Raw genomic sequence first — 26,704 nt, 5'->3', positions numbered from 1 at the left:
CCTATTAAACTGGGGGGGGGGGTGTCTGGATTTCTGTTTGGTCTATACTAGTATTGATTTCACTATGGTGGCCTTTCCCATCTCCTAGTGCCAAGGCTGTCCAAGGTGGCCCAAGATGGAGCTAGCACGAAGGAGAACTGAGCTATGAATTTGTACCCTGCTATGATGGATAAGGTAAATTGTCAACTTGATAAAATATATGACCATCGGGAGGTGGGCCTCTGAGCATGCCTGTGAGGGATTGTCTCTATCAGATTAATTGAGGCTGGAAGACTCACCTTTGACGTGGGTGGCACCATTTCATGGGCTGGGCCCTAAGCTGAATGAAAGACAACAAGGAGCCTCATTAGGCATGCATGCACTCATTGCTCTCTGCCCTGGAGTGTGGATGCAATGTGACCAGTTCATTCAAGCTCCTGCCACTGTGATTTCCCTGTCACGATGGAGTATAACCTGGAAACATGAGCCAAATAAACCCTTTCTTCCGTAAGTTACTTCTGCCAGAGTATTTTATCACAGCAACAGAAAAGAAACCAAGACACCTTCCTTGGAAAGCTGTAAAGGAGAGGCCACTGGCTCTATGAAGTATCTCACATAGGTTAGAAACACCTAAAAACAATCTAGAAAGCCCAGTGCACCATGAATCCCTGGTACTGGAAGAGGCCTCAGAGAGGTCAAAGATTACAGGTACAGAGGTGGAAGTGAAGGAGGCACAGGTGTGGCTGCGAGGAGAATGAAATATTAGAACAAAATAGCTACTGTACTTCCTGCCCTGATCCTCTGCTCTGACTTAAATAGGACCAACATGTTAGTTAGCTGTGAGTACCAAAGTCTCTAGCATATCGTGACATCAGACACTTGGTGAGCTTTGTGTCAGAAACTGCAAATCCTGGCTCTCTTTCTAGCACAAGCAGTGAGTTAGATTCTTAGGATGTTCAGGGGATCTCCTGGTCATCTCTCCTGCTTCCCTGATCTCCTCCAATGTACTTCTGTTAGTAACAAGAAAGGGAAGGGAAAGCTAGGGGTTACATAAGACCAAGGAGCTATGTAAATCCCACAGTCATCTCCCATTCCATTCACATATAATGGACTCTAACCATGACCCTTTCAAGCTAGAGTTGTTGGTGTTCCTAAGCTATGTGAGGTATTCCATTAGAATGACATCTTCATAGAAAGTTTCATTTTCTGAGCAGATTGCTTACAGTTGTAAGTAATATGATGACTAGGGTTTTGAAATGCATTTTAACCCAAAGCAGCATGCTTTCTTTCCCAGTCTACACACATGTATCTCTACAGGTTTCCCTTGCCACAGTGGAAAGTCCCCAGAACAGTGAAGATAGGAGGCAGAAGAAGAGAACTATTGGTCAGATGCTCTCTTTCTTACAAAAGAAGTGGGAACTGTGGCTGAACTGTGGCTGATCCAACGTGAGTCAGGACTCCTCTAAAGAACCAAATACGTTGACACTATCAAGTTCTCTGTGGTCCCTAGAAGGTACAGAAGACAGCTAAAGGTCCCAGGCATTCTTTCCAAGTGGCTCTTCCCCATCTCGCCCTGTGTAGCCTAGGAGATTAAATAGAGGATTCCTTTTAATGCCCACTCTCTGAACCACCATTCCCAACTCTGTTTCCTTAATTGCACACATGACTTCATTTCTAAATGAAGTCAACATCTCTGTGTCTTAAGTGGCATCTAAGTTCAGTATGCATGGCTCCTTCAGTTTGCTTCTTCTTATCAGCCTTCACACCAAAATTTGATGCAAGTGAGTCAGTAAGAGAAGCAGCTACCCCAGGGATCCTCTCCTGATGCCAATACCTTTCCTCCATGACACTAGCAGTCTACTGTCAGGGAAACCCATCAACAGAAAGAGAATCTGGAAGAAGGAGAGAGAAAAGGATACGTTGCAGTAAATCTCTAATCCCAATAACCCCATGCAAATAACACACAACTCCATTGTAATATTTATAAGCTGTGTGCCTAGATTAGGCAGATGTACCACTACACTACTCTGTTCCCCACCTATGAGATCCCTTGCCACTTGCAGCTTCTCCAGGGCACATGGTTCTGCTCTATCTTCCTTGTATCTCCTCTTCCTCCATCTTCCCCTATTTCCTCCTTCACCTCACCTCCTCCTCCTCCTTCCTCTCTCCACTCTCTAAAACTTCCAGCCCCATCTTTCCTTTCCACTGCCCAATCACAGGCTTTAGCCTTTATTTGACCAGTTAAAATGAGAAGAAAGTTCACATGAAATCACCTGAGTATGTGATCCACTCCTCATTAGGGCAGCCCCTCTTGAGGAAGCAGAATTAACGTCAGAATACAAACAGCACCAGGGCAATACACAACAATTAAAAGGCTCTTTTGTCTCAAATATAAATTGAACACAACCATTACCATTATGCGATTTATAAAATATTACACACACTTAACGTCCAGTCCATCAATTTTGTCAATTAGATAAAACATTCTACCATTTATCCTAACTTAAAAGGCTTACAATTCTACACCTGAATTATGTACTGGTTTTAGCTTGTATACCTTCTGAAAACCATTCTCTCAAATCTATGTCATCCCTTTCAATGCTAAACAGCTTGGGTTGGCTATGAGACTACAACCAGTCTTCAACCATGTCAGAAATCTGAGAACAACTTAAATATTACCTGAAAATATAGGTAATATTTTACAAGCATAGCTTCCAAAACTTAACCAATTTATAGAAACAGCTCACCTGGACAGTCACTCTTTCCTCAAAACATTGGAGCATCAGTCTTCAGCCTTCTGGCCCAGGATCATCTGGCAGATCTTTTTAACACAGAATTTTGAAGAACTGCTTTTTCTCTCTTGGCAGAGATTATCAGTCAACTATTCTGCATAGTGTGTCCTTTTCCTGAACAGTATTTGTCTGCAGATGAATTGAGGCAATTTTTGCCTAGTGGCTGTCTCGATACAACTGGAGCAACTCCACTGATACTCAATTCCTTCTCTGAATCTAAGAAAGGCATGCTGTCAGGAGCAGACATGTCTCTAGTCAAATGATCTTCAATAATGAAATGGCCTAAATGTCATATTCTGTGGACTTCTGACACCTTTGAAGAGTATATACACAAAGCATTTCTGAACTGCTAAGCCTTGACTACTCAGCCATTTCTAATTGAAATATCTCGAAAACACCCTTTTAACTAACTCAGAACCATGAGTTTGCTATCTGGCCCTTAACTCATACTGCTTAATCATCTAAAAGCTGTTTGTAATAGCAGTTATAGAAGGACTAGGTCCAAGCTTTGTGTTCTTAAATGTGTTGCCTAGGCACAATGCCTACATCAGAGTAACAATATTAATCCCAATTTTTATATCAATATAAAAAATTCATACCAATGACTACCTTAAATCTGTGTCAAAATAAATTCTGTACCAATATAAGAAATTATAATTTCAACTTTACATCAACATACTGCTATGCAATGTTTCATTTAAAAGTAAATTTGATAACCTATCCCTATTTATCTATTCCTCTAATTTCTATATCACTACATCCCCCTTTTTTCTTCCACCCTCCTCTCCTTTACCTAAGAAGGAAGGATAGAGAAAGGTATCTTTCCTTTCTGCGGAAATATAAGTATTCCTTCCCTGTGGCAATAAAGAAGTATCACCCAGGAGTGCTGAGCCCCAGTGGTGCATGGAATGACATTGGACAGTTGACCAGGTTACTGCTTCCCAGCTTGGGCAGGGGTGAACAGGGTGGCAGAAAGAGCTGCAGCAAAGGGTGACTTAGAAATGGATGCCATGCACTCACCCCAGTGCTTAGTGAAAGAGCAACAGATTTATTAGAGAGTTATCCTTATGAAGAGCCACCTGCTGTTCCCGTACCATGGGATGGGAAAGTGAGCATGGTGCACCTGAGCTGGGTTCTTGGAAGACATTAAACAGCCTTGTCTGGGCAGTCACATAAATGAGAGGCAACGGTCAAGTCCCAAATACAGATGCCAGTGACTAGAGATCAAGAGTAAACTTGTTTTCCTAAATGGAGCTGACTGGCATAGCATTTGATAGGAAGGATAATCCCACTAAAACACTGAAATGTGTTTCTAGCTGTTATGGGAAGAAAAAACAGTATGTGGTTTTGTTAACCGTGATCACATTCATGCCTTCTAGGAAATATGAAAAGGAAACTCGACCCAGACTTGAGAGCAGAACAAAAAATCTATCTATCCACACTTCACTGGTACAAAGTTCATGGCCACTCAAAGGAAACCAATGTTATTCTTTTATTAATACAATAAACATTTTGGAGAGTATTTAAGCATCTGAGAAAGGGGAAAGACATTATTAAGAACCTAAGACCTTTTTAAATACAACCTCAGATAGACAAATTCCAAGTTTTGGAACACTGGGTTCATCCCCAATTTTAGTTATTCAACAAACCATTCACCTTTAGAGTTTTACATGTACATCAAGGATCTGAGACACAGGACATTCCCTAGGGAGTAGACATAGTGCTTTCCCTTGAAGAACTTGAAATGTAATGACACATTTCATTACTAAAACAAGTACTTTTTAGATTGTAAATGTCAAATATAAAATAAAACATGTATATGAAGGTATTTTTCAGGATTGTAAATGTTATTCAAGTATTAGCCAATGTTCTTCATGCAACCCCAGGCATCCATATTCCTCAAGAACCAAAAGTTCCAATATTCTAGCATTTGCACTTGTCATAATTAATCCCCACTGTCGACCTGATTGGATTTGGAATCACCAAGAGCTGCACCTCTGAGTCTGGTGGTGATGGTGTTTGCACAATGGAAACTCACCCTCCATGTGAGAGGGCTAGGGTCCTGAAGTGAATAGGAAGGAGGAAGCAAGCTGAACATTGCGTCTCATCTCTCTTCTTCCTGCAGACACCACCCGACCAGTGCCTCACATTGCTGCAGATAACCTCCGTGCCATGAAGGTCTATACCCTCTCTCAAAGTGCTACCACCTGGGGGTCTTAATCAGGTTTATTTTTTCTGCCAGCTAAAGGATTAAAAGGCCAGAGCAATCTCCTGCATGATGTTAACACTGGAGAAATCTAGAACACCACAACAGGAGCAGAGAGAATCAGCAGCTGAAGCGAGGCCTTTATTGGGAGTCAGGAAGCACACACATGCAGCAGACTCATGGAGACAAGGGTGACTGATCTGCCCACGACTGTTGTATAACTGTGTCCTGATCCAGCCTTGACCTTGTTAAGCCAATCCATCAGCAAGAGGCCTCCTGGTGGAAGACTAAAAGCCCATAAGGCTTTGTCTTAAGCTTCCAGGCTTTTGCCCTCTGGTCAGGAGGGCAAGAAAGAAGCCTTGTTTAGACTTCACCATCTTTGTTTCCTAGTCATGGCCCCTCTCCTTCTCTTTCTGCCTACCAGAAAAACTGTCTAACTCCTAGTCTTGCACAACCATGAGGTAAAATAAGCCCTTCTTTTCTGAGCTGCTGCTGTTCAGCATTTGGCCACAGCAACACGATGGTAACTAATAGACTTCCGGTTTGGGCCCGAGCATAGAGTAGGTCGCAGGCGGCAGCTCCGTACTCAACCCCAGAAAACCGAGAGAAACAGGGACTCCCAGGAGCTTGAACTCACGCAGCATCCCAGGTAAGGTAAAAGCAACACTCTCCCCAAACAAGGAGCAACCGGGACCCACTGGGACCCAGGAATTCGCTCCTGGCCCAGGGCGGGCTCCATCCGGTTTGGGCCCGAGCACTCACAGATCCCGGGAGGCAGCTCTGCACCCAATCTCGCAGATTCCAGAGGAAGCGGGGCTCGCAGGACCTCTGTACCAAGCAGGGTCTTGGGCTAGGAGGTGGCAGTGCTTGCTCCCAAACAGGGAGCAGCTAGGACCCACTGAGACCCAGGAATTCGCTCCTGGCCCGGGGCGGGCTCCATCCGGTCTGGGCCCACCCAATCTCGCAGATTCCAGAGGAAGCGGGGCTCGCAGGACCTCTGTACCAAGCAAGGTCTTGGGCTAGGAGGTGGCAGTGCTTGCCCCCAAACAGGGAGCAGCTAGGACCCACTGGGACCCAGGAATTCGCTCCTGGCCCGGGGCGGGCTCCATCCGGTTTGGGCCCGAGCACTCACAGATCCCGGGAGGCAGCTCTGCACCCAATCTCGCAGAATCAAGAGGAAGGGGGGCTCACAGGACCTCTGTGCCAAGCAATTTCTTAGGCTAGGAGGTGGCAGTTCTTGCCTCCAATCAGGGAGCAACTGGGACCCACTGGGACCCACTGGGACTCACTGAGACCCAGGAATCCTCTCCTGACCCGGAGCCCAGGCCCCTTCCGGTTTCCACCTGAACACTGAGCACATCTTGGGCCTCAGCTCTAACTCAAGCAGCAAAACTCATCCCAAACAGTTCTGACACAACCTAGATAATAGGAAAGACAGGCCCCTGTCAGAGACAGCACTGATAGCACAAAGGCGATCCAGATGGCGAAAGGCAAGCGCAAGAACACAAGCACCAGCAACCCAAGATACTTGCCAGTATCAGAACCTAGTTCTCCCACATTAGAAAGTCCTGAACTCCCCATATCACCAGGAAAACAAGAACCAGATCTAAAATCACTTCTAATGATGATGCTAGAGGACTTCAAGAAAGAAGTAAATAACACTATCAAAAAACTTGAGGAGAACACAGGAAAACAGGGTGAAGTCCTTAAAGAAACACAAAAATCCTTTAAAGAATTACAAGAAAACACAAACAAACAGATGAAGGAATTGAACAAAACCATCCAGGACATAAAAATGGAAGTGGAAACAATAAAGAAAGCACAAAGGGAGACTATCCTGGAGATAGAAAACCTAAGAAAGAAATCAGGAGTCATAGACACAAGCATCACCAACAGAATACAAGAAATAGAAGAAAGAATCTCAGGTGCAGAAGATACCTTAGAAAATATCGACACAACTATCAAAGAAAATGCAAAATGCAAAAAGTTGTTATCTCAAAATATCCAGGAAATCCAGGACACAATGAGAAGACCAAACCTAAGGATAATAGGAATAGATGAGAGTGAAGATTCCCAACTTAAAGGGCCAGTAAATATCTTCAACAAAATTATTGAGGAAAACTTCCCTAACCTAAGGAATGAGATGCCCATAATCACACAAGAAGCCTACAGAACGCCAAACAGACTAGATCAAAAAAGAAACACCTCCCGTCACATAATAATCAAGACACAAAATGTACAAAACAAAGAAAGAATTTTAAAAGCAGTTAGGGAAAAAGGCCAAATAACATATAAAGGCAAACCTATCAGAATTACACCTGACTTCTCACCAGATACTATAAAAGCCAGAAGATCCTGGACAAATATCATACAAACCCTAAGAGAACATAAATGCCAGCCCAAGCTACTTTACCCAGCAAAACTCTCAATTACCATAGATGGAGAAACTAAGATATTCCATGACAAAACTGAATTTGCACAGTATCTTCCCACAAATCCAGCTCTACAAAGGATAATAGCAGGAAAGATCCAATACAAGGAGGGCAATCATACCCTAGAAAGAGCAAGAAAATAATCCTTTTCCATCAAACCCAAAAGAAGATAACCACACAAACGATGTCTCCATTATTAGCAAAAATGACAGGAAGCAACAACACCCTCTCCTTAATATCTCTTAACATCAATGGACTCAATTCCCCAATAAAAAGGCATAGGCTAACAGACTGGATACGCAAACAGGACCCAGCTTTTTGCTGCTTACAGGAAACCCACCTCAGTGACAAAGACAGACACTACCTTAGAGTAAAAGGTTGGAAAACAATTTTTCAAGCAAATGGTCCTAAGAAACAAGCGGGAGTAGCCATCCTAATATCGAATAAAATCGACTTTCAACTTAAAACTATCAAAAAGGATAAGGAAGGGCATTTCATACTTGTCAAAGGAAAAGTCAACCAACATGAACTCTCAATTCTGAATATCTATGCGCCAAATACAAGAGCGTCGACTTACATAAAAGAAACCTTACTAAAGCTCAAAACACACATTGCACCTCACATAATAATAGTGGGAGACTTCAACACCCCACTCTCAGCAATGGATAAATCATGGAAACAGAAACTAAATAGAGATACAGTAAAACTCACAGAAGTTATGAACCAAATGGACTTAACAGATATCTATAGAACATTCCACCCTAAAGCAAAAGAATATACCTTTTTCTCAGCACCTCATGGTACCTTCTCCAAAATAGACCATATAATTGGGCACAAGACAGGCCTCAACAGATATAAGAAAATTGAAATAATTCCCTGCATCCTGTCAGATCACCATGGTCTAAGGCTGGTCTTCAAAAATGACAAAGAGAATGGAAAGCCCACATTCATATGGAAATTGAACAACACCCTACTCCTTGATAATCAGGTAAGGGAAGAAATAAAGAAGGAAATTAAAAACTTTTTAGAATTTAATGAAAATGATGACACATCATACCAAAATCTATGGGATACAATGAAAGCAGTGCTAAGAGGAAAATTCATAGCTCTAAGTGCCTACAAAAAGAAACTGGAGGGAGCATACTCCTTTCTAGAAGGAGTATCAAAAGTTTCAACCAGAACTCCCAAAGTCTAAACCAGAGAACACAAAGGGAGGGACTCACACACCTGTATAGGGAATTGAGGGTGTCCTTGTTAGACTTCAGTGAAAGTGGAGGGCCAAGGTCCCCGAAAGTTTGGATTCCCTACTGTGTGGGAATTCGAGAGCAGGGAGATGGGACTGGGAGGATGTTTGGAGCACACCATCACAAAAATTAGGAGGAGTGGGTATGGGATAAAGGATCTTGGGGGAGAATGAGAAAGGAGATAACATTGAAAGGTAAATACGTATAATACCCAATAAAAAACCCACACAGATAAAGGATTTTTTTTAAAAAAGGGAGTTTACTTATCTTAAATTAATTTCAAAAGTTTCTAGGAGTTGCAAATTGGCTAAGATCCTATTTTAAGCTCTCCACAAAAGAACTTAAATCTCTGATCAATATTCTCAAGAGAGAGGTAAACCCTAACTTCCTCAACAGTTAATTGACAGAAGAGAGGTAATCTCACAAAAAGTAGAAAAAGCTATTTCCAATCGATATATCATATAGTCTGATTAATTGTCAGTGGTGCTATAAAAGTCCTTTGACAAAAGATTATAAATATAGATTTATATATCCTTAAATAAGGTCTTCATGACTCTCTGAGTGTAGAAGGAGCAACTGTTGGCGCTTCAGCCCTGATTTTACAAGAACTCTGAAAAATTGGCTTTAAAAATAAAAGAGGGGGAACGGTACCCCCTCAGAAGGAGCCCCCCAGAAATACTCTCCATCATGCCTTGTTCACTTTTCTCTCTCTTAAGCTGAAAGCTCATGGCAAATCTCTTGCTGACCATGTTGGTGACCTCGGGCACCACCAAGACCAACAAAACTTTGCCACAGATATGGGGAAGGACCCTCATACCCGTAAAGGGAATGCCCCAGACCCAGTTCCCTTATGGAGCCGAGGACTGATATGCCTGTCCAATACCACAGAAGGCACAGCTAACCGGCTACCATAAATATTAATGAAAAAAATAGATACACTCACAAAGCCAGGCCCAACCATAAATACGATGAATAATAATGTACATCCAGGGAAGAGAAATCTCCCTGAGAATCCCCTTCTTTTTTCTTTCCAGGCAAAAATGAATCACCCGTGATGCCTGCCATTAGAAGTTCTAATCCAGATGGGCCAGAAGTCAGGATCCTCGCCCTTACCCTCACCCCCTACCTTTTCCCAGCTGCACAAGGTTCCCTGAAGCTTGGCAACTGCAAGATCCTGCTTGGAAACTGCAGATAGACTCAAAGCAGTGTACCATATCATCTGAAGAATAGCAAGGAGACCATAACTCAAGCAGTGTACCATATCTTCTGAAGAATAGCAGGTTGCAGTCCTCCTCGCCCCCACGAATAACTAGGGCCTGCCAGTCGGGTCAAGTGGCACCCAGACGTGGGGCTCGAGGAACGGACCCCTCTGGACGGACCCTCATTGAGAGGATGTGCGCAGGACATCAAGATTAAGCGAGACAGAGATCAAAACCCGCGACCTGTCATCCACGGAACCAGGTTGATGCTGCCATCAAGAAGACGGTTGAAGTTCATTACCATCAGCCGAAAATTGAAGAGGATCCAGAAGTGACTCTGCAGGAGACTGACACAGCTGCCAGCTCCCCTGCCTCCCCACTACGGTCGACCGCTAGACTTCCACGCCCTCCAGAAGGGTTCCTGGTATGCCTGGCTTTGCCCCCGTTTCTCTCGATAGAGAGCTTGGCCTCTTGATCACCACAACAAAAATTGGCTTTTTCCTAAACCAAGGCCGCCCTTGATATGGCCGCTAACGTTGGGGAGCCTTCCTTTATGACAATATTACACCCCAAACTGACAAATGGTTGGTAAATTGAACATTTACAAGGGACTAGGATGGCTGTGAGTTAGCCCAATGACGGGATTATTGTAGGTCCACTTCCCAGGGGCCCACCCAATGCAGCTGAAAAGGAGTGCGTGGTGCTGGGAGTGGGTGCAGCCTACATGGCCTAAGACAGGGCCCTCACCCTCCTTTCACCCACATCGGAGTCCCTTGATGTTGCCCATCGTCGACAGCCTAAAACCTTCGACCATCGATGTGACTCGTCTCACATCAGTGTTTTGGGGTTGTGAACTTGTCTAAGACCCCCCCATAATTAGACATCCAAATTCAAAATTCACATAGTTGGGATTGATCATAAGATGCCTTCTCTAACTAAACAGAGAAGGGGGAGATGCCAGAAGCCAGGACCCTCGCCCTTACCCTCACCCCCCACCTTTCCCCACCTGCACAATGTCCTCTGAAGCTTGGCAACTGCAAGATCCTGCTTAGCAACTGCAGATAGACTCAAAGCAGTGTACCATATCATCTTAAGAATAGCAGGGAGACCATAACTCAAGCAGTGTACCATATCTTCTGAAGAACAGCAGGTAGATTATAATTCAAGGCAGTGTACCGTATAGACCATGACATGTTTCAAGGCACAGGCCAAGAAGATTTTGTACTTTTCCACCATCTGGCCCCTCTTACCCCCTCCCCTTGTGAAACATGCTATAAAAAAGCATTTCATGTTCAAAAATAAATAAATTATTTATTAAAAAAAAAAAATTCCACCCTTGTTAAACACATTTCTGCAACTTCAAATTATATAAAGCTTACAATATGAATAATTTTAAGACACTGCCACATATTATTATTCTTTGCTTACCATCTTTTAGCTCATTTTCAGCTCTTGAGGCTGAATTTTTTCTGGGTTGATTTAAATCAGTTTTTTCCAGTAAAAGCTCACTGATGTATCAATTACTGTAAGAAGAGACTATAGGACAAGTAACATGTTTAATTCTCTCCATTTATCTCTGAATAAAAAATATTATTTAAAAAAAAAAAAAAAAAGATGGTAACTAATAGAAGAACTTTCCTTAGTTTGGACATAACTCCCGAGTGTCATTCAGGTAGGACTGCCTCTGTCTGGAAGAGACTATGGTTTGGGGATCAAGTTGTCTTACTTGAATGTTAAAGAAGCTAACTCCTAAGAGCATCTAATGATCTGTCCAAAGTCAAATAACAAATTAAGAGCAAATAGAAGCAAAACCTCAAGCCTTCAGACAAGCCAGGAACCTTCCTTCTCCGGACTCTATTTGAAAAACTTACACTGAGAAAATATAAATACAACCCAAACCAAAGCAAATGTCAAGAAAGGCTTTGTATTCAGAATACATCATTTTTCTTTTTAAAAAATCTGATAAATAAATAAGGCAATATCAATTAAGAAAATAAAACTCAGAGGGCTAGAAAGACGGCCCAACAGTGAGCAAAGCCTGCTCTTTCAGAAGACTTAGGTTCGATTCCCAGTACCAACGTGGTAGCTCAAAACTGTAATTTCAGTTTCAGAAGATCTGATACCTTCTCTGGCCTCAAGGGCACCAAGCATTCACAAGATTCACAGACAGACATGCAAGCACCCATGCACATAAAAATAAATTCAATAAAATAAATACAATTTAAGAATTATCATAAATTATCAATAGACAGAGGGACTAACACATTGTGTGTGTGTGTGTGTGTGTGTGTGTGTGTGTGTGTGTGTGTGTTGAGAGAAAGATTTACTAGTAACATATTCATAAACAAATAGATCTAGAAATACCAAAGAAATCCCCAGATGTGAAGCAGAGGCTGCATACTAAGAGTGGGTTAGCGAGAACAGAAGCCAGTACAATTCTACTGGGAGCAATGTGGCAGCTTCTAACAAAGGAAGTTGCTATGGCCTGAGACCCCATCACTACACTTCTGAGTGGAACCTACGTGAAACCTAGTCATACAGTCAAGCATGGATAAGACAGCTCTGTGCACCACTGTAATAGGGCAAGCACTTCGGGCAAAGATTCCTTCAAAGGCCAGAAAGCAATTGGAAGTAGATGAATCCCAATGCGTGCATATCATGGCAATAATGAAGAACATGAAAATGAATTGCCTGTGTCTATGTGTATGTGTATGTGCTAGGTCTGAAACACATGGCGAGGGAAGAAGAATAGGGCAAAAACATATGAAACATGGAGTAGGTTCCTATTTTTATGATCACTTAAAAACTCAGCAATGCCACATATTATATTCATTGAGTACATATGCATATGGTAGAAGTGCAAAAAGGAGTGTAGTGTGTCTTGAAAACAATGTAAACTAAATAAGATGCAAAGAACACACACCCACTTGAGGACAATAACCTCTGTCTTAAGATGGCTTCTGGGGTGCATCAAGACTACGATGGGCATTTGAGTGCCCCCCTAATTTTATTTCTCTCAATAAAAGATAAGACACGTTTTATTTATTCCTTCATGCTATATGCTTTAAATATTTTGTAACCAAATTTAATTGGAAAATAGGATTCTCATTGTTCTTATTAATTCTACTCGTATATACATTAAAAAGCCAGTATGTCCTACAGATTGTGAATGTAAACAAGATGGTGGTGGTTATGGAGAGGTCTCAGCCCAGAGTCTATTCTTCCTCACTCACTTTCCATCATGGCCCAGTAGAGGCCAGATGGAAAGAGAAACTTTGGAAACTGTTGCAGGCTAACTGGGAAGACACAGGATATAGACAGGATTTGCCTTTTCAGAAGACAACTTTGCCAGATTCTTAGTAGCTATGCCTGAGTCTTCTTCCCCAGACCGCTCTGGTTCCTGTTTCATAGTAGATGATGTGTAAGTGGGTAGACAAAGGCAAAACAATGGCAAGCCAATAGGGGAGAGAGTGAGGAAGAATGTGGATTGTGGTGATGGCTGATTTTGACTGGGCATTAGTGAGGCACACTTTGGGTATGTCTGTCATGGTGTTGCCAAAGACTAACTGAGGAGGGAAGATCAGCTCTGAATGAGGATGGCATCACCCTTGATCTATGGTTCCAGACTGAATGAAAAAGCAGAACAAAAGAAGCCAGCTGAACACAAATGTTCATTGTTCCCTGCTTCCTAGACCACAGACAAAGGAGCAAGCAGCCCCAAGCCCCTGCCAGCCAGGTTCACCACGCTGCTCCCACCCCACGGCTTTCCTGCCATGATGGAGTACACCCTCAAATCACAAGGAAAGGAAATCATTCACCCCTTGACTTTCTTTTTGTCAGGTATTTGGTCTCAGCATATGAAAAAAACTAAGTACACAGAAAGAAAATATGGAAATCTGTTGACAGACAGCTGATCAAGTCTGGCTAACACAATACATCTCGTTTTCATTGATGGACTCTCCCTCTTTTCTCTCCTTCAAAGCTCTCCCTCTCCTTCTCTATGTCCCTCTCTTGTCTCTCCCTCCACCTGCCCTCTCTACTCTCTCTGTACAGAGCAATGTTTATATCGACTAGTGATATTAGGGAATGAAATAATACATCTATCACCTTTTGGTTTCATCATTTCTTTTTGGTTAATATATTCAGTTCTTGCTTTTATTTTGAGATATTCTATGTGTCATCATTAATTACATCTGCCCTGGTGGTCAAAGCACATCGGAACTTCCTCTTTCCATCATACAATAATACTGAACCATTGAGAACCTTGACCCCTAACCCTCTCAGGGAGCCCTAACCCCCTCTCAACACTATGAGACCAACCTTTGGATCCCATTCAGGAGTACTATGGTGCTGTCTGTCTTTCTGTGCCAGACTTATCTCTCAGATGTGATATCCTCCATTCCCAGCCATATTCTCACAAATTAAAGAATATGATAGTTTTAACGAATAAATAGTATTTCACTGTGTTCATATATACAGTGGTGGGTCTTACACAATTACGAACTTGAACAGATTGAGAGACATGAGGATAGTTGTAAAGCACACCTTGTGGGGTGTTGCCAAAGATGATGAAGTGAAGGAGAAATGCTACCTTGAATGTGGGCAAAACAATCTACTAGACTGCAGCACTGGATGGAATAAAATAGAAGAAAGGGGAACCCCAGTAATACAAACCCGCGACCTGCTCCCAAGCCACCATGTTGTGAGCCACTCTGCTCTACCCATTCCCCACCCCCACGATATGTGCCTTAGTGTGAGCCACATGACTGTGAACTATAACCTTTGAAACTGTGAGCTGAAATAAACCTTCTCCTTCTTAGAATTGTTTCTCTGAGGTATTAGCCATAAGATCAAAGTCTGGCTAACATAGTACACCTCATTTTACTTGACTATTCATCCCTTGATGGACTCTGGAAAAATCCCTGTTTCTCACTCTTTCTGGCCCAAGAGCACATTCTGCTCTCTTCAGCCACAGAATCCCTAGGCCTCAGTACCTCACTCTGTCCCCTCTATGGCTTTGGCCTCAGATAAGCATTGACATCATCCTCAGGAACTTGGTTCCTCTTCTCACGTCCTGCCCTTCCTCATACCTGAAGCCAGTACAGCATTCATGGGGAGCCCGGAGCCTACCTTCCCACTGCTCTGTGTTCAGCCTCCAGTCTGAAGGCTATATGACCCAAGTCCTGTACTCGGCACACTGTTCGTATTTAAACCTGTTGGATTACATCATTCACAATTCCTCAAGGCAGATGTCTTCAGTACAAACAAGTGAGCCACCTTGACCATTGAAGTGAGAAAGATGATCCAGCTGGGAGAATAGCTCTGAAGGCACCTCACTGAGAGAGAAGATGCTCAAAGTCCTCTCCACTGGCGGAGTAAAATAAATATGTAAATGCCCTGGCACTTAAGGCATCCTGACAGGACTCTTTCATGGAAAATAGGTTGGCAGAGGAAGGTATGTCCTCTCCACAATGTTGTTTCCCTTCAGGGCACTATGGGACTCTAAAATATAAGGTCAAAAAGATTGGTCACAGTCTAAGAGACTATGAAAGCAACAGTCAAATAAACAAAAGATGGGATGGCTGGCCACAACCATACTGCCTGCCACCTCCTACACAGCTTATTGGAACCAGAACACAAGGCCCAGGTCTTCATGCAGACTTTGAGAAATAATCTGAGTAGTGACAAGTGTTCCCTCCAAAACATTTTTTTCTCATTCAATTCAACCATATTTTTCAAATGGAAAAATTCACATTTTTTAAAGTTAATAAAAGATCGTCCCCCTTCCTAGGAGGCAGCAGACATGGGAAGAAAGCTGATCCTGGGGTCACATGACTCCCAGTTATTCCTCTGTCACCAAAGCCATTGAGCAGAGTCTCCACATGGATGAGGATGGTGATGGGGAATAGACAGTCTACAAGCTCATCAACCCTGTCTATCAAGTGTCCTTTGAGTAAGACAGTCACCAATGTGAACCAGCAGTCCCCTGCTGGGGCAGCTCCAGGAAAGCAATCACTCACTGTGCAAGCTGACACCCTACCACCGTGGGAGAATCCTGCTTGCAGACACACAAGAAGTTGTGCCTGACTCTGAACACGGGCCACACTGTTACACCAGCCAGACATGAATGCATCTCAATACACTCACAGCTGGTGCACCTTCCTCAATAGGTTAGGACTTCTGGTAAGGTCTTGGAACTCCAGAACCATGTGTACCAACAGAACCAAAAACTTTCATCAACACTTAGCCCTTCATTGAAACTTACAGACAGCTGAGTCCTTTACCCAAATTTTTACTTTTTCTTTCTCATCCATTCTGTTGTTTTTTATTGTTGTGGTTTGAGTTACAGTCAAGAGTTCCCAAGTTCCACGTGTCCAGGCTTCAACACACATGTAGATACTATGGACCAGTATGAGGTGGAACCTTGTAGGAGGTCGGTTGATCATTTAGGATCACATCTTCAATTGGAACACTGTTCTCTCAGTAGCTTTCTGCTTCCTGGCTCAAGATTTCACCTCTCTCACTGGTACTACCATTTTGTACTGACTTTACTAGAGGTCCAAGTCACTGGAGCCACCCTATGCTTGAATTTCCAGAGCTGGAAGCCACAATAAATCTTTTCTGCTTCCTAAGTGGCCTTTGCAAGACATTCATTTATAGTAATGTAACTCATTAACACACTTACATGCTACCAGTGCTAGTACTTGCCTATTGCGCTGCTACCACACAAAAGAAACAATAATATTCACCTCTCACTCCTTTTTTTCCAGTTTATGGAATTAATTTTCCCCCCAGAAATCATGAAGCGTCTAGGAAATTCCCAACAAATCTCAAAACCTAAAGATTAACAAATATATATAGCTAGCATGGGGCCATGACAATGGCTCAGTGGGCAAATTGACTTGCCACCAAGCCTAACAGCCTGAGTTCCATCCCCAGGACTCACATGGTGAAAGAAGAGAACCAACATTCAAAAGTTGTCCACCAACCTCCAACGTGTGCTATGGCACACACACACACCCACAAATATGCACAAATATGCATACACATACAAATAAATAAATGGAATAGCAAATTTATTCAGAGCATAAAGCTAAACTTAACTGGCCTCAACAAATTCACATTCTTTGAACATTTCATTAATAAACATCTTGAGGGGGAAAAAAAAGAGGAGGAAAGTGCCTCATGTATAATGCAAATTAAAATGCCAAGAATATCACATAGGGAATTTTCTTTCAATCCTTCCATGTTCTCCAACACATTACTCTGTGGAAGTCTGCCCATACGTACTGATTATCAGTATTCCTTATAAATCCACTAGAGCAGGTGACAAGGAGCAAGTGGGGTTAAGAGAAAGGCTAGGTTATCCAAAGATTAGTGAAAATACATTTATTAAGCACATTTCATATTTGGGAATCTTTACCATTTGATCTTACTTTCCTCTAAAGTAGTCCAAGCTACCAATCATGTTACATGGCTCGGGTGAAGGACAGGGAAAGCAAGGGCTGGTACTGGCTGCCTTTCACCAGATGCAGGCTGACTGTCCTAGATTCCTGCTCCACCAGAATGCAAATCCATCCACCTTCCCAACCCTTGGCCCTGCTTGTGCAACCAGATCACCACCCTAAACTGTTTATTCATGATGTGTTTTGCCATGCATTTTTCTCTTAGGCAAAAACCCTCTGTGATTTATGGGAAAGTGAAATCATGTGTTTCTGGTTAGTTTATACTTTAAAGCACCAAAATGTTATTTTGTAAAGCTATTTTAATGTCCAAGGAGTCTTTCAAAGACTTTGTTCCTTGGAATAGAGGTCAACAGCTTGCACAGGAAAAACAACCCCATAAGCTAAAGGCCTGGCTTAGCTAAAAGCTTAAGCCTCTGGTTTTCAGGTCATTCAGGCCAGAAAAGTCAAGTTCACTTCCTCCAAGAAGATTCCAGGACTCTTCTTGCTGTCTTCTGTGGAGGTCTCCCATCACCATGGGATGGGCTTCAGCACTGGATATGGAATGGGCATTCCTGGAAAGCCAACCATCAATATCATTTTCCATCCAAATGCAGCATCCTTGGAGCATCCCATACAGTATATAGAAAGATATACTTGGAAACATGCTGCTTTTAAATTTTAAGGTCACAGAATGTTTTGACTTAGGAACATCCTGGGGAGATTTGCATCAAAGGTACAAAGTTTTAGTTATGTAAGTTAATCTTTTTTTCTTTTTAGTTAGAGTGTTCTGAGGTTCTTATCCAACTGAAAAAAATTAGGGTACAGTCATAAGTTACTTGATGACAGGGTCCATGCTCTTCAGATGGGTGTGTTGGGTGATTCTGCTGTGGTTGTGAGAACAACCCAGAACTCACCCAAGCCTGAGGGTCCAGGTCAGTGACTCCACATGACTGCAGATGAAGCCAAGGGAAGTAGTAAGCATGCATTCATGGAAGCTGGTGTCACATAACAAGCAGCAAACTTTTCCTGAGTGGGACTTCACTCTAAAATACTGACAGAGGCAGAGCAGATAGAATCTATACATCTGTTAGCAGGTGTAAGCAGGCAGTATGTACTGCACGTGATTACATGTACTTTATACAGCTGATAGCACACTATGTGTGCTTGCACCAGCATTGTCACATACAGGTCAGTAATGAATTGTGCCTTGATGTTACAGCACCCAGAGTCATTAGGCAGTGGGGATTGTCAGTGCTCTAACATAGTCACCACCAGACTTGTAGTGGGTCACTTATTGAACCTTATTTACCTTGCTCTGGCCCACGTCCATCAACACAACCCAACACAACTTAGCTCAACTCTCCTTGAGTCTACAGGGGGGTATCACCATTCAAGAGACCACCCTGAAGGAGGAGACCTGACAGCTTGTGACCTTGAATGTTTCCTTTTTAGTACCTGCCTCATTTATACTATTTGCATAAACAAATGACCTTTGTACTGGGCAGCATTTATTTAAACAAAGGAAGATTCATTCCAAATATACAATTTATGTTGCATTATGGATCTGCCCTATTGTCTCCAAATAACTACCTGAAATAAAACTGCTATTGGGACATTAACCACCGGTAGATGGAAGTTGTTTTGATTTGAATTGTCAAATGTGACATAAATCAAACAAGTTATAGCCATATACACCTAGCATTACTGTCTCCAAAAGTATTAAATGTTATATATGCATAATATATGTATGTGCATGTATATGTATGCATGTGGATTCAAAGAGTGACTACAGAGGAAGGTGACAACAAAACTCATCTGTAGAAAGGCAAAGAAACTAAGTTGCCTTGAAGGAGACAGGAGACAAGCGGATCAAAGGATATCCTCATCCAAACACGGTCTTGAAAGTCCCTAGGTAATAAGGAAAAGCCAGAAGCTGGTTTTCTAAGACTCGAATGGGTCATTTACTCACTATTTAGTGCATATTTAGAATTCTTCTGTGATATCAAGTGTGGCCAGCACTGTCCTCAAGACACCTAGTAACTCTATCTTTCTCTAAGAACAGGCATCTCTACTCCCCATGGCAATAACCTCAGGTGGACAGAGCCGAAAGAGGTCTCCTCCAGAGCCTACAGGTCCCCAAGGTGACACGAATAAAAAAGATCCTCAAATATAATTGCACTAAAGATCCAAAAGATGTTTCCTTCCTCATCATACTAATGAATATAATAACAAAAATAATTTTAGCTTTCCATCAACTTCTATGCTGATGGGTGGGCAAGATGGCTGAATGGGGTCCTGTGAACAATTTAACAGGAGAGTTTCCAATAGCCAAACAGCTTCTCATTTTTGTCCATTTGTTTAATTACTCTGCACAATAGAAATTATTTGTCACATTTTAAAGGTAGGAACACTAAGGAGCTGAGTCCTTAATTCCTTTCTTCAAGGTCACAGGTGGAGCTGGGACTTAGAAAAGACCACTCCCAAACTCCTGCGGGTTCCCAGGAGATAATCCATTTATTATGGACATAAGCCAGGTTGAGGCTCATTCTGCTTCCTAGAAATTGGGAGTACATCAGGAAGAAGTGCAGGGAGGAAGATGTGAGAGTACCTGCAGGTCTTATTGCTTCCCACTCTCTGGGTTAGCCAAAAGTCAATCAGCCATACATTTACAAAGGAAATGCACACAAGGGAGGGACCACTCTGGTGGCAAGGAGATGGCTCAATAAGTTGAGAGTTTGACAGGACAGTGTGTCCAGCAGGCCAGATACTACCTAGGTCGGGGAAGAAGGCAAGTGTAAATAGTGAATGCCTAGCATTCCTGGAAGATGCCAAGAGCTGCTTTCAATCTACTGAGGAGAGCACGTGCCACTAAAGCCAAAAGCAGTTTCTTGAAATAAAACCCCTAATTTTCATTAACTATATTTTTAAGCAAAACTATTATGCAATCAATTCCCTTTACTATTCAGTGAGACTGGTGATGAGTCTCTGTTCTCCTGTGCAGACAGAGGGTTGGCTTAGCTATGGTCTCGGGACATTCAAGCCATGTTAGTGTATTCCAGAGCAGCTGGCCAGACCCTAAGAGTCAAGCTCTATCCAGGAATTCACACTTTTCCATCTCACCATCCTTTGGTACAAAAGAACCTTCAAACTCTTTCCATCTGCTAGTGCAAAAAGTTCCTCACTGAGTCAACTCTGAGTCACATCCCTCAAGAACATGGAACAGCCACCGCCTGAGACTGCCCGTCAGCTGGGCTATCATGTTCACTTTTTTACAAAGTCTCTAAGGCTCGTGCTTTGTTAAAATATCTTCATTTAATAAGAAAGACATCTGGAGAACGTTTTCAAACTGTCACTCTGAAAAAAAAAAATCATTTCATTAAATGAACCACCTCAGGCTGTACAAGAAGAACAGAATGATGGCAGCCGTGGTTGTTCAGGCCTATAATCCCAGTCCTGAAGAGACTCAGGCAGGAGGATAGCTTTGAGCTTCCAACCTATGTGAACCTACATATATAAACACACACACACACACACACACACACACAAACCAGAACCTTAGCCAAGCCAACACTCTGTCTGGATAGGAAGTCCCCTTCTTCATGTCCCCAAATGTAAGATCAGCTATTTTATAGTCACCCACACAGGGTAAAGAAAGTATAAGTGGGACTTATACTTTGAAAGCCAGCTCTTTGCCTGTGGCAAGTCCTCTGAGAACTGAATAAGAAGGGCAGAGTCAAGTACAGAGGGAGACAGGCAGTGGGAGGGGCCATCTGGGCCACTTAGAGGGCACCCACATTGCTGAAGAGACTTAAAGCTGACTTGCAGAGATCTACATGGTGAAGACTAACGGCCAGCACTTGCCTGCTACATCATCAAAGAGCACCTGGCTGGGTGTCTGAACATTTGAAATGTGACGTACTTGGATTTTACAGAAAAATAGGCAAGTAGTAGCTAGATAAATAGAGACCTCCCTCTACTCTCCCTGTCTCCCTCATTCCCTTCTTCCCTTCCTCCTTCCTCCTTTTCCCCCTTTCTCATACAAACACACACACACATACACACAGTGAGGGAGCAGGGATTTAGTTTAAAATCAACTCACATAATTATCAGGTCTCAGGGGCAGCTAGTCTGAAAGCCACAGGGCAACTGTAAGGCTGAAATCCCAGGCAAGAGTTGATGCTGTAGGTTTGAGACCAAATCTCATCTTCCTTCAGCATCCTCAGGTCTTGCTCTTAACATTTTCAACTGATTTGATGAGGTCAGCAACATTAGCAAGGTCATATACTTTAAAGTCCACTGCTGACAACTGTCAAGTAACAAAATATTTTCACATCGAAATCTATACTAACATTTAACTAAGTACCTTGTCATCACAATCTAATGAATATGACACATAAATCTAAGCATCACATGTGGCAAAAAAAAAAGTCTTCTTTAAAAAGGAGAGGGTGACATGGGATGATTTCCACATCCCAGGCTGTACCTTGGACAAGGCAAGTGAAAACTGGGAGAGAAATGAGATGTGATGATGTGTGGGGCTGCTTCAGAAGAAAGCATAGGCTGGTGATGGTGGCCATGCCCATAGTCACAGCATGCAGGAAGCCGGGATAGAAGGGTCTGCAGCTCAAGACAAGCCTGGGCCATGTAGCAAGACTTGATCAAAAAGAAGGAAGGAAGGATGGGAGGGAGAGAGGGAGGGAAGGAGGGAAGGAAGGAAGGGAGGGAGAGCAGGGAGGAAGGGAGGGAGGGAGGGAGAGAGCAAGAGAGGAATTCAATGTTGGAAATCATTTTCTTGGGTCTCAGGGTGACCAAGGCATTTCCCTGGCATTTAACAGATATTCATTTCAAATGACCATGAAAAGTATTGTCCAAGCACAGAGCTGCCTCTTTCACTTTAGTCAAAAAGCTGACCTCTGACCAAGCAATTACATCATGGCCTTTACATTTTCCTTGGCAGTATTTTGACCTCCAACTTCTAAATCCCCTTAAATTTCAACACAGCCATCAAAGCCAAGGGCCCGTGAAGTGCTGTTTTGTGCAGGAGTCTGGGCTGAGCATCCCTGGGAGGACAGGTGGGCGGTGCACAGAGCTGTACACACATGCAGATGCATTGATGCCTTTAAAAAACGTGTGAACATTTTCATTCAGTTTAGGCAAACTTAAATAGAAGCTACTGAACTATATATGTATTATTCCTAAAAAGAATAGCTGCAGTACATCGAGAATACCTTATTATCCCAAATTAGCTGCGAAAATCCCTTCAGAGACTTGACAGGAGGAAAAAAAAATTTCTCAAGGCACTGCAGAAAAGAAAATCCAAGAGAAGAATAGTCATACAATACAAGTCTTGTTTCGTAACACATTCACACAGCCTCTCAATACCTGGCAATTACCACACAGGAAAAAAGATGGAGCTGTGCTGCTGGGAGGGAGATGAAGGACTGGAGAGAATGCGTACAAACATTTAAAGTGCTCTTAAAAGCTGCTGGGTAAGATCTCTCAGGAGATTCCTGGGGAACCTTGGGCCACTCTGGCCAGAGAAGCAGGTACCCTAACTGCAGATATCTATATCTATATCTATATCTATATCTATATCTATATCTATATCTATATCTATATCTATATCTATATCTATATCTATATCTATATCTATATCTATATCTATCTATATATATATATATATATATATCCTCCTCTATCCATCCCTCCCTCCAAATTCACCCAACCATTCTCACCCCCCCAGCTCTATAGCATAGCTGACTACCTGCTATGCCTGGCCCACATGTAGATCTTCTTCTCCAATCTTCCTCTCCGCTCATCCTGTTACCTCAGCCCCCAAGTCTAGCAGGCATTCCCTGGGAACAAGTAGGAGTGAGTAGACCAGCTAAGCAGGTAGGCAAGCCTTGGCTTTTCACTCCCCCTACCCTCCTCCATAGCCAGTCCTCAGCTCTGGCAGACTACCTGTTAGGACCTATCCTCACTTGCTGCCACCCCCATTCCGAAAGGATTAAACAGATCCTGGTGGAACAACCCTGATTTCCTTCCTGTTGCAGGTTCCTCAGCCTCTGCTCCTAGCCTATCCCCACATTTTACTGGGAACCCCAGGAGGCCACACCTACCAAGATCCCAGAAGAATTCCCTATCAGACAACCAAATACTCCTAAAAACCAGAGAGGGTAACAGAAACCAAGGAACAAAACATCCACCCAATAAAGACAAGACCAGATATCAGCACCTAAAATTGCAACCTTCTCAAACCCAGATATTTACATACCAGCATAAAATCACAATCAATAATAGCCAGGATAATACAACTTTATTAAAGCCCAGAAACCCTACCACAGTAGACAGTGAGAATTGCAACATAGCTGAAGCACAGGACAATGGTTTTAAAAGAGCCTTTAGGGATATAATAGCAGTCTTTAAAAAAGGAAAAGAGTAAAGTCCTTAAAGAAATTTATGAAAACACAAGCAAGCAGTGGAAGGAAGTGGATAAAACAGTTCAAAACCTGAAGAAGGAAACAGAATCAATAACGGAAGCCCAATAAAAAATTTAGGAACTCAAACAGGAATCTCAGAGGCAAGCCTCATCCACAGAATGCAAGAGATGAAAGACAGCATATTAGGCATTGTAGATAAGATAGAAGAAATAGATACCTCAGTCAAAGAAAATGTTAAATCTAAAAATCCAGGGAACAAACATCCAGAAAATCTAGGACACCATGAAAAGACAGAATCTAGGAATAATAGGAATAGAGGAAGGAGATGAAACATGGGTTAAAGGAGCAGAAAATATTTTCAATGAAATCATAGAAGAAAATTTCCCTAACCTAAGGAAGGAGAAACACTTCTTCTCAAAGTACAAGAAGCATGTAGAATACAAAATAGACTGAACCAGAAAAGAAATTCCCCTTGGCACATAATAATCAAAACAGTAAAAATACAGGATAAAGAATGAAAATTGAAACAAAAAAAAGCCCAGACTACTATATCCAGCAAAAGTTTTAATCATCACAGATGGAAATATCTATCTACAAATCCTGCTGCACAGAAGGTGCAAAAAGGAAAACTCCAACCTAAAGAGAGTAACCACACCCAAGAAAACACAGGAAATAAATAATCCCATACCAGCACTTCATAGAGGGAACACACTCACTCACACACACACACACACACACACACACACACACCAGCAAATAAGAGGAATCAACAAACACTATTCATTAATATCTCACAACATCAATGGTCTCAATTCCCCAACAAAAAGACACAGACTAACAGAATGGATGCAAAAAACAGGATACATCCTTCTGCTTAATATCAAGAATAAATATCACCTCAGGATAAAAGGATAGAAAAAGATACTCCAAGCAAATGGAACTAAGAAACAAGCCAGTGTAGCCATTTTAATATCTGATAAAATAGCCCTTGAAGTCAAAATTAATCAAAGGAGATACAAAAAGATGCTACATACTCGTCAAAAAAAATTCAATTTTTATTGCACAAACACAAGGGCATCTAAGTGCATAAAAGAAACACTACTACAGCTGAAATCACATATTAAGCTTCCCTGATAGTGGGAGACCAATAGAAAGGTCATTCAGACAAAAAACGAAAAGAAAATTCTGAAGCTAATTGACATTATAAACCAAATGGACCTAACAGGCCTGCGCTCCCGGCCAGCCGGGGCCGCCCTTAGTGCAGGAACTTAGAGCAGGAAGATGGCGCTCAGGCCAGCAGCCACCCTGACCTGCCGGTTTTTTTTCTAATACCTCCCGCTACATTGTTTGTACTCTGGGCTGTTTGGTGCTTTCATGGAGTCTTCCATCTTGCAAAGAAATTATTTAAGAAGAGAAACAGCACCTAGAGTGTCATAAAACCAAGCCATACTTCGGGACAGTCAAGATCGCTTCAGAAGAGCCAATTCAATCCACTTTGAAACCATGGGGTCATGTGTCTAAGACAATACTGGGACAGCCTGAGGGATGAACTAAAAGGAAGCCCAGTTGTCAACTGATTGCATCAAGTTTATATTCTACTACAGGAGGCCAGCTTGCTTGGGAACATAGAAAAAGCATAAACTAGGAGCTAGGGAGAGCCTCACACCAAGATAAGACCCAGGTAAAATTGCTATGGAAAACCTGGGACAGAAAACTAACAGTGATTTGACTTCCTCTTAGCCCAAACTCTTCTGGTGGTATTTATACTAGGACTTATATGAAGACTACATTTCAATAAGTAAAAGGAATAAAGCAAAAGTGTGCATTCCAAGACAGAAGGGGCAAGCAAGGTGGGTGAGGGAAGCGTGGGCTCTCACCGCAGACAGAAGCAAATGGTGCCTCCACCTCCTGCCATGGCTATTCTTTGCTTCCTTCCCTTCTTTGTAATAGGGAGATAAGAGCAACTCTGTCAAATGGTGATGTCAGTGAGGATTTTGTAGTCTGCCTGACAATAAATTAGTTCTCTACATGTGTTTGCTTTTAAAAAAAATAAGCAATAAACGATATATAGCTATCCTGCTAGCTGATGGGTGGTTTCTTAATTCACTAAGTAAAGATTCCTCTAGCTTCTCTTCTTTTTCTTCAGTATTCAGTGGACCCATGTATTTTCCTCTCTTGATATTTAGATAGCGCACCCACAAATATAGTCACAATTCACGTTTCCAAATCCCACATAGCCATTTCTGACCTAGCCCCACTATGAGGCAAGTGAACTGCTAATATGTACATTAAAGCCTATGACTCTCTGGGGATCGTCACTCCTCTCTACAAGGCAATGTGAAGAGGAAGAGAGAGCTACGAGCACAGCAAGATGTTTTGTTTTTCATGGAAGCATTGAGGTTAATAAAGGCTTTTACTGCAAGTCCTGTGCTTTGGTGTGCTCTCCCAGCACTATGTATCGAGAGGCTGGGTTAGCTGTAAAAACAGTAAACAAGACCCCTGGACCTTTCAGCTCCAATCAGAGGCTCATACTTCAATACCCAACCAGGAAAATCTCCCAAAACAAGCCAATCATCCAGAACTTCACCCCTACACAAGTGGGCACTGCAGGAGAAAGAACACTTAGTCTAGCTGCTAGGAGTCCTCTGTAATTCTGTCTTAGCCTAAGACAAATGCCTTCAGCCCCCAAATTCATTCAGATACAAAGGGCTCATCATGAAAGTTCTAATGCCTTGCCTTTCTAAAACTCACCAGCAAACAAGCCTCCAGTGTGGAAAGAAAGGAAGAAGAAAGAAAGAAAGAAAGAAAGGAAGGAAGGAAGGAAGGAAGGAAGGAAGGAAGGAAGGAAGGAAGGAAGGAAGGAAGGAAGGGAAAGAGAGAGGGTAAGGGAGGGAGAGGAGAGGGGGAGGAAGGAAGGAGGGAGAGAGAGAGAGAGAGAGAGAGAGAGAGAGAGAGAGAGAGAGAGAG

The sequence above is a fragment of the Grammomys surdaster genome, unplaced genomic scaffold (assembly GCF_004785775.1).
Source record: "Grammomys surdaster isolate TR1022 unplaced genomic scaffold, NIH_TR_1.0 125617, whole genome shotgun sequence".
In the NCBI taxonomy this organism is placed as follows: Eukaryota; Metazoa; Chordata; class Mammalia; order Rodentia; family Muridae; genus Grammomys; species Grammomys surdaster.
Note: the sequence above shows the minus strand (reverse complement) of the source record.